Genomic DNA, 8,966 nt, shown 5'->3' with positions numbered 1-8,966 from the left:
CGCCACGCCCCCTCCCCCTGCGCAGATATTCAGCCTACAACACTTAAAACTGTAAAATTGTCAGGGTATGTCACTAACCGCCGCGGCCAAACCCCTCCCCCTGCGCAGATATTTTTCTTGGGCACGAAAAACCCCCGGCTACGGGCCCCCAAGACCCACGGGCCCAGCTGCAGCCGCTCCTGCTGCACCCTATAGTTACGCCCCTGCTCACATCAGAATCATCATTTAAATACTGAAAAACATTTTCACATAGACAATGTTGTTTGAGGACTTTCAGCTGAATGAGGTCAAAGGATAGAGCCTATGGGTGTGTGTTCCCTGATAAGAAATTTGATGTACAGTCTGTCAACAAATATGGCTTTGAGGTGTTAATATATGGAACCACTCCGGGGGCGTGTTTTGCTGTAGCAGAGTGTTCTCGCCCTCCCTTCTACCTGATCTGTGAAACCCCCAGCACATACTGTAGTTGACAGTTATTTAGAAATAGTCAAGGTATTGGCAGACACTTTTGTCCAAAGTGAATTACAAAACATTAGATTAAAAACAGTAAAACAACAATGAAATCAAGTAATACGCATAAGTCAAGTCAGTTTGTTTGTATAGCACAATTTTTTTAAAAGCCTGTGGTTGACCAAAGTGCTTTACACAGTAAAAAGTAAAGAGTGCAGATATTGACAATTAAAACAGAGACAAAAGCACATACAAACACACTTGTAGACGCCTAGAAAGCCAGAGAATCCAAGTGGGCTTATGGTCTAGATTTAAAATGGTTGGGGCTGATTGAACATGGAGAGGGAGGATGTTCCACATCTTGGGCCAGCAGAAAAAGTACGGTCATCTTAATGCCTCAAACGAAATTGCCACTCAGAGGAGTCTCCTCTCCCAGCACTGAGGGGAGTCATTGTAGATGGCTAATGCAGTGGGCAGGAATGACCTCCTGTAATGGTTCTTATTGCAGTGGAGATGAAGGAGCCTATGACTGAGGACACTCTGTTGTCTGACCAGTACGTTGTGTACGGGGTGTGTAGTGTTGTTCATTATGTTGGGCATCTTGTGCAATATCCTTCTCTCCACAACCGTCTCTAGGGGCTCCAGAGACCAACGTCTGTTGTCTGTTCTGATGTGAGACCAAACGCACTACTGTATTCAATCATCTTTCTCACCACATATTTCAGTTGGTCATCAATCATAACACCCAAGTTTCATGCATTTTTAATTGAGGTCAATGAAGATGAATCAAGTTGGATGTTATTATTTTGTGGGATAGCCAGCAGCTCAGTTGGGAATACACACAGCTCAGTTGGGAATACACGCAGCTCAGTTGGGAATACACGCAGCTCAGTTGGGAATACCAGCAGCTCAGTTGGGAATACACACAGCTCAGTTGGGAATACTAGCAGCTCAGTTGGGAATACCAGCAGCTCAGTTGGGAATACACGCAGCTCAGTTGGGAATACCAGCAGCTCAGTTGGGAATACACGCAGCTCAGTTGGGAATACACGCAGCTCAGTTGGGAATACACGCAGCTCAGTTGGGAATACACGCAGCTCAGTTGGGAATACCAGCAGCTCAGTTTTTGAAAGATTGAGCTGAAAGTGACGGCCCCTCATCCAAACTGAAATATGAAATTGAGGCATGACAAAAATTCGAGCCGATGTTGTGGAGTCATCTGGGGGGAAGGATAAGTACAGTTGAGTATCAGTAACAGGAGAACCCATGGAAATGGATGATCTCACCTATAGTATCAGTGATAGGAGAACCCATGGAAATGGATGGATAAGTACAGTTGAGTATCAGTAACAAGAGAACCCATGGAAATGGATGGATAAGTACAGTTGAGTATCAGTAACAAGAGAACCCATGGAAATGGATGGATAAGTACAGTTGAGACGCTCGGAAACTATTCTCCACCTTCAAAACTCTGCTCTACCCTCCTCCTCCTCCCCCAGCTACACTGCAAAAAATCAGCCTTCAAAAACAAGAAAAAAAGTAAAAAAAATGGGGTATATATCACTTAAAATAAGCTAAATTATCTGCCAACAGAACAGGAAGATTTGACTTACCAAGACTTTGTAAAAAAAAGTAAAAATATCTAGCCTCAAAGAACCCAAATATATCTTAAAACTAGTGTGGCCAGACTAAAAACAAGTACATTTGTCAAAATATTTAAGAATAATTTTCTCAATATGTAGGAAAACGTGGTTATATTCACTAAATGCTAGCACCATCATCTTGAAATGAGGCTACATGCTAGGCAATGTATCTTGAAATCAGTACAGCTACACCAAAAACAAGTAAATTTGCCTATATACCAAAATATTTAAGAATTATTTTCTCAATATGTAGGAAAATGTGCTTATATTCAGCAAATGCTAGCACCATCATCTTGAAATGAGTCTACATGCTAGGCAATTTATCTTGAAATCAGTACAGCTACACTAAAACAAGTACATTTGCCTCTATACCCAAAAGAGTTAAGAATTATTTTCTCAATATGTAGAAAACGGTGCTTATATTCAGCAGATGCTAGCACCATCATCTTGAAATGAGTCTACATACTAGGCAATTTATCTTGAAATCAGTACAGCTACACTAAAACAAGTACATTTGCCTAAATAAAAAAAATGTAAGAATTATTTTCTCGAAATGTAGGAAAATGTGCTTATATTAAGCAAATGCTAGCACCATCATCTTGAAATGAGGCTACATGCTAGGCAATTTATCTTGAAATCAGTAAAGCTTCATTAATAAAAAGTACATTTGCCTGAATACAAAAAAATTAAGAATTTTTTTCTCAATATGTAGAAAAAGGTTCTTATATTCAGCAGATGCTAGCATCATCATCTTGAAATGAGTCTACATGCTAGGCAATTTATCTTGAAATCAGTAAAGCTACACTGTACACATATGTGCAATTGATCATTGAGATAATAGAGACCGCAGTGTTACACCTAAACAGCATTATGTGATTAATATGCCCTCAGAGATCAAATCATTGGATCCAATGGTCAGACATATGTGTATGTGGTTCGAGTCTTAACATTGTTTCTTTAAACAATGGGCATCTAAGCTCAAATTCAAGTACATTTGTCTTGATTCTGACTTTGACAAAGCAGTTTTGTACTTGCCAGTGGTGATGAAACTAGTTCCAAGCACTAACTTGCTCAGAACCAATAATAAAATCTCAGTAACAGGTTATAGTACCTTAGGCAATTCATCTTGAAATCAGTAAAGCTTTTCAAGAACATTTGCCTAGATACCGTAAGAATTATTTTCTCAATATCTAGGACAATTTGCTTAAATATAGCGATTTTTTTTGCTCAGAACCAGTAATAAAATCTCAGTAACAAGTTATAGTACCTTATTAAGATACACCATCTTAGTAAGATGAAATATCTTAAATCAAGGCAATATATACTTGTTTTTTGTTTGACAAGATATTTCTTCCTACCGAGTAAGAGCATTTGACTTCAAAACTCTCCAAAACAAATGGCAATATCCTCAACAGATGACTGTTTTAGGGATGGAGCTGTGGAGCAATCGGCACACAGGTAGGAGTTCAGGTTCGAGTCTGACTTGCGGTCATTTCTCAATCCCTCCCTCCAGCTCGCTTCCTGTCTCTACCTACTGTCCTATCTGAGTAAAGGCAAAAAAGCCGAAAAAATAAAGCTTGAAAAAAAATAAAAAACGGAACTAAATTTAAGCAAATTGTCCTAGATATTGAGAAAATAATTCTTACCGTATCTAGGCAAATGTACTTGTTTTTAGGGTAGCTTTACTGATTTCAGGATAAATTGCCTAACATATAGCCTTTTTTCAAGATGATGGTGCTAGCATTTGCTGAATAAAAGCACATTTTCCAAAATATTGAGAACATTATTCTTAAATATTTTGACAAATGTACTTGTTTTTAGTCTGGCCACACTAGTTTTAAGATATATTTGGGTTCTTTGAGGCTAGATATTTTTACTTGTTTTACAAACTCTTGGTAAGTCAAATCTTCCTGTTCTGTTGGCAGATAATTTTGCTTATTTTAAGTGATGTATGCCCCATTTTTTTACTTTCTTTTCTTGTTTTTAAAGGCTGATTTTTTGCAGTGTAGGAAGAAATATCTTGTCAGACAAAAACAAGTATATATTGCCTTTATTTAAGATATTTCATCTTACTAAGATGGTGTATCTTAATAAGGTACTATAACTTGTTACTGAGATTTTATTACTGGTTCTGAGCAAAAAAAATGGCTATATTTAAGCAAATTGTCCTAGATATTGAGAAAATAATTCTTACGGTATCTAGGCAAATGTTCTTGTTATTAGTGTAGCTTTACTGATTTCAAGATGAATTGCCTAACACATTATCTACATTTCGAGAAAATAATTCTGACATTTTTTTTTTATTGAGGCAAATGTACTTGTTTTTAGAGTAGCTTTACTCATTTCAAGATAAATAGCCTGGCATTTAGACTCATTTCAAGATGATATTGCTAGATTTGCTGAATTTAAGCACATTTTCCTACATATTGAGAAAATAATTCTCAAATCTTTTGGGTACATAGGCAAATGTACTTGTTTTAATGTAGTTGTACTGATTTCAAGATAAATTGCCTAGCATATAGCCTCATTCCAAGATGATGGGGCTATCATTTGCTGAATATAAGCACATTTTTCTATATATTGAGAAAATAATTCTGACATTCTTTTGTATTTGGGCATATGTGCTTGTTTTTAGTGTAGTTGTACTGATCTCAAGATAAATTGCCTAGCATGTAGACTCATTCTAAAATGATGGTGCTAACATTTGCTGAATATAAGCAATTTTTTCTATATATTGAGAAAATAATTCTGAAAGTTTTTTTTATTCGGGCATATGTGCTTGTTTTTAGTGTAGTTGTACTGATTTCAAGATAAATTACCTATCATGTAGACTCATTTGAAGATGATGGTGCTAGCATTTGCTGAATATAAGCACCTTTTTCTACATATTGAGAAAATAATTCTTAAATCTTTTGGGTACATAGGCAAATGTACTTGTTTTAGTGTAGTTGTACTGATTTCAAGATACATTGCCTAGCATATAGCCTCATTCCAAGATGATGGGGCTATCATTTGCTGAATATAAGCACATTTTTCTATATATTGAGAAAATAATTCTGACATTCTTTTGTATTCGGGCATATGTGCTTGTTTTTAGTGTAGTTGTACTGATCTCAAGATAAATTGCCTAGCATGTAGACGGAGTTCCGGTCATGACGTGGACGTGAGAAGTCGCAGAACCCATGTGCTCCGGTGAAATATATCACATATAAAAGTAAACCTGTTCGTTTGATGTTGTAAAAAGTCTTAGTCGAGTAATATAAGTGCAAGATATCAGTAGGATCCAAAATGAAGTCGAGTAAACCCAGTTCAAGAGGTAAAGAGAAGAAGAGAGATGGCGATTTGGAGTTAGCTCATGGGCTAGCTGAAGCCCCAGAAACCCAAGCTAGGGAGGATGGAATTTTAGCAGCTATTCACGCTCTTCGGAAAGACTTCCTCTGCCCAGCTCAAAGAAGTTATCACCTCAAACCACGAGATCAAAGAAAGCCTTAGACTCCTTCTCCGAAAAGACTAAGTGGGGCAGAAACCCGTATAAGTTCCGCTGAGGACCAATTGAACAACCTAGCTAACGTTTCTGCAACCACTCAAAGAAAGATTGCTAGCACTCACCAGATCAGTGGAGACCATGGAGAACCGCCAGCGCCGCCTGAATTTGAGACTGGTGGGCTTGCCAGAGGGCACAGAGAAAGGTGACCTGGTGTCCTTCCTCAACATGTGGCTACCCGACCTCCTTGGTCAAGAAAATTTCCCGATTCCACCTTCCATCGACCAAGCATTCAGGCTTCCAGGGGCAGCAACTTCTAAAGCTAGCAAGCCAAACCGAAAACCGTTTCCTCGGGCGATCCTCGTGAAATTCCGCTGGCTGGCCGACAGAGGACCGAGTGATGAAGGCTGCTCGCAAGATGAAATCGCTACAGTTCGAAGAGAACCGTTTGATGTTTTTTCCAGACCTTTCCGCGGAGATCCAGCAGCAGAGGAGAATGTTCGATGGTGTGAAAAGCGGACTGCATAATCTGGATATTGAGTTTGGATTACAGTTCCCAGCAAAGATGAGAATCTACCACAAGGGTAAACTGCTCACGTTCTTACTCCATCAGATGTAGAGGCCTTCATCCAAAAGATCGAGACAGAACGGTCTCAGACTGAACGGGACAATTATGTGAGTGAGTCTAGCTAGACTTTGCTAGCACGCCTGGATCCAAAATAAGGAACGACTTAGACTAAGCTTTATTGGATAAGAGTATTGTGTATCACATTGGCTGTATTATAGCTGGCCCTCGGTTTGATTGTATTAATACGTTTGGTTTTATTGTACATAATGTCATGGGTCAATAATCACACATACTTGGGTATTACTTTTAATTTTTTATATGTAATTCTTTCTGCCGGACGTGGGTTCCACCCAAATTTGTTTAATGTTTTGTATCTGCTCCTTAGTTAAGGATCAATGCAAGTTGTCCGGAATTCAGTGTATTGCAAAAGTGTGAGTGGGGTCTGTGCAATTAGGGGCGCAGGAATTTAGGAGAGCTCCGTCTCTGTTCTAGAGAGGGGGCGTTTGTTACTATTTTTTTTTTCTTTTTTTTCATGTTTGATGGCACAACTGGTCTCCTATAGAGGAGTTGAAATTATAATGATAATATTACTAAGGCTGGGTTATGAGTAATGCCCCTTTTCTCAATATTACTTCATGGAATGTCCAGGGGTATGAGAAAAATTAGTTAAAATTAAACAAATACTGTCCCAGACTTAAACACCTCCAAGCAAAAGTCATATTTCTCCAAGAAACTCATTTATTGCCAGATGAGATTGTGCGGCATAAGGAAGAGATGGCCTGGGCAAATTCTAGCTTCTTGCTGCCTCTTCACAGGCAAGAGGAGTAGCAATCCTTATCCATAAATCAGTCCCCTTTAGGATTCACAAACTTCTTCAGGATCCTGCGGGTAGATTTGTGGTGGTTGGGGAACTCTTTTGAATCAAGAAAATTATTCTTGTAAATGTTTATGGGCCCAACAATGACGATGCCACATTCTTTAGGAACCTCTTCATGACCATTTCCTCTTTTCGAGGTGAAATTAATTATGGGTGGAGATTTTAATTGTGCTCCTAACCCCCTTCTAGACCGTTCATCGAGAAATGACTCCTCCCACACAAATACCCGAAGGGTGATAGGCCACTTCATGTCAGAGCTGCATCTTTGTGATATCTGGAGAATTAGAAATCCCACCACACTAGAATATTCATGCCACTCAAACACACACCAAACACAATCCCGCATAGATTATTTTTTAATCTCTGTGACTCTTGCGGCCAATGTACAGGACTGTGGACACAGAGGAATATTATTTCAGATCATGCCCTATTGTTTTGCATTACCGCCTCACTTCACATGCCAGGGGCCAAACAGTGTGGAGGCTTAGCCCGAGATGGCTACATGATCAGAATTTTCTATACTTTGTGAAAACGAATATTGAGTTTTTCTTTGCTACAAATACAGATGAAACCTCAGCATCTATTAGATGGGAAGCCTTTAAAGCCTATATTAGAGGTGTAATGATTTCTTATACTAGTAGCAATACAAATAAGACCCATCTCCTTATGACTGAACTTGAGCAAGATATTAAAGACCTAGAAAGGGAGCTCTCAGTGAATAATACACCGGAGAATCTACAGAGGCTCTCAGAATTAAGGGCTAAATATAATAATGTCACAGCAAGTAAGGCCCTTAAACAGTATCACTCGGTTAAAGCAGACGTATTATGATCAGGGAGAATCAGCGGGTAAATTACTAGCTTGGGAGGATTTAAACACTGCAAATGAAAGGGCTATCACTGAGATTGAAACTGAAAGTGGGACAACAACTAATCCAGCCAGAAATTAACAGAGCTTTTCAAAATATTATATGAACCTTTATACGTCAGAGTCCCCGCGATACTAATGACCTACACCCCTTTTTGATCAGCTTTCCATTCCAACTTTAGAGGAAAGGGTTAAAGAGGAGCTAGACTCTTCCCATTACAAAGGAGGAAACTGTTTGAAGCGCTGTCCCATATGAACGGAGGGAAAGCTTCCGGTCCTTCTGGGTCTACCCATTGAACATCTACAAATGCTTTAAGGAGATGCTTGTGCCACCCCTCTTTGATATGTTAGTCGAATCAATTGAAGCTGAACATTTACCACCTTCCTTATCAAAGGCCTTAATAACACTGATTCTAAAGCCAGATAAACCCCACATAAAATGTGGGTCCATATCGTCCTATTTCACTAATAAACTCAGATGCTAAGATTATAGCAAAGGTGTTTGCGAGACGTCTTGAAACCATCTTCCTTCTCTGATCACCTCTGACCAAAATGGTTTCATAAAGGGTCGTCAAGGTTTCCATAATATTCGAAGACTACTAAATATTATAGATGTGAGAAGGAAAGCCCAGACACAGCAATAGTCTCCCTGGACGCTGAAAAAGCGTTTGACAGGGTGGAACGCAATTATCTTTTTGAAGTGCTTCAGCGGTTTGGGTTTGGGGAATACATCTGTAAGTGCGTGAAAATGTTATATCACTCCCCAAGCGCGTCAGTCATGACAATTTTTTAACCTCCCAACCCTTCAAACTCCAACGAGGGACCAGACAGGGGTGCCCCCTTTCGCCCCTTCTGTTTGCATTAGCAATCGAGCCACTTGCAATCGCAATTAGACAAAACAGCAGTATAACAGGTATCACAATAGGGAATGTGGAGAATAAAATAGGATTATTCGCAGACGACATAGTTTTGTTCCTGACCCAGCTAAAGTGCTCTATTCCAAATCTCCTTAGATTAATAAATACTTTTGGATCAATTTCAGGATATAAACTGAATGAATCCAAGTCAAACATCCTC

The sequence above is a fragment of the Clupea harengus genome, chromosome 8 (assembly GCF_900700415.2).
Source record: "Clupea harengus chromosome 8, Ch_v2.0.2, whole genome shotgun sequence".
NCBI lineage: Eukaryota > Metazoa > Chordata > Actinopteri > Clupeiformes > Clupeidae > Clupea > Clupea harengus.
Note: the sequence above shows the minus strand (reverse complement) of the source record.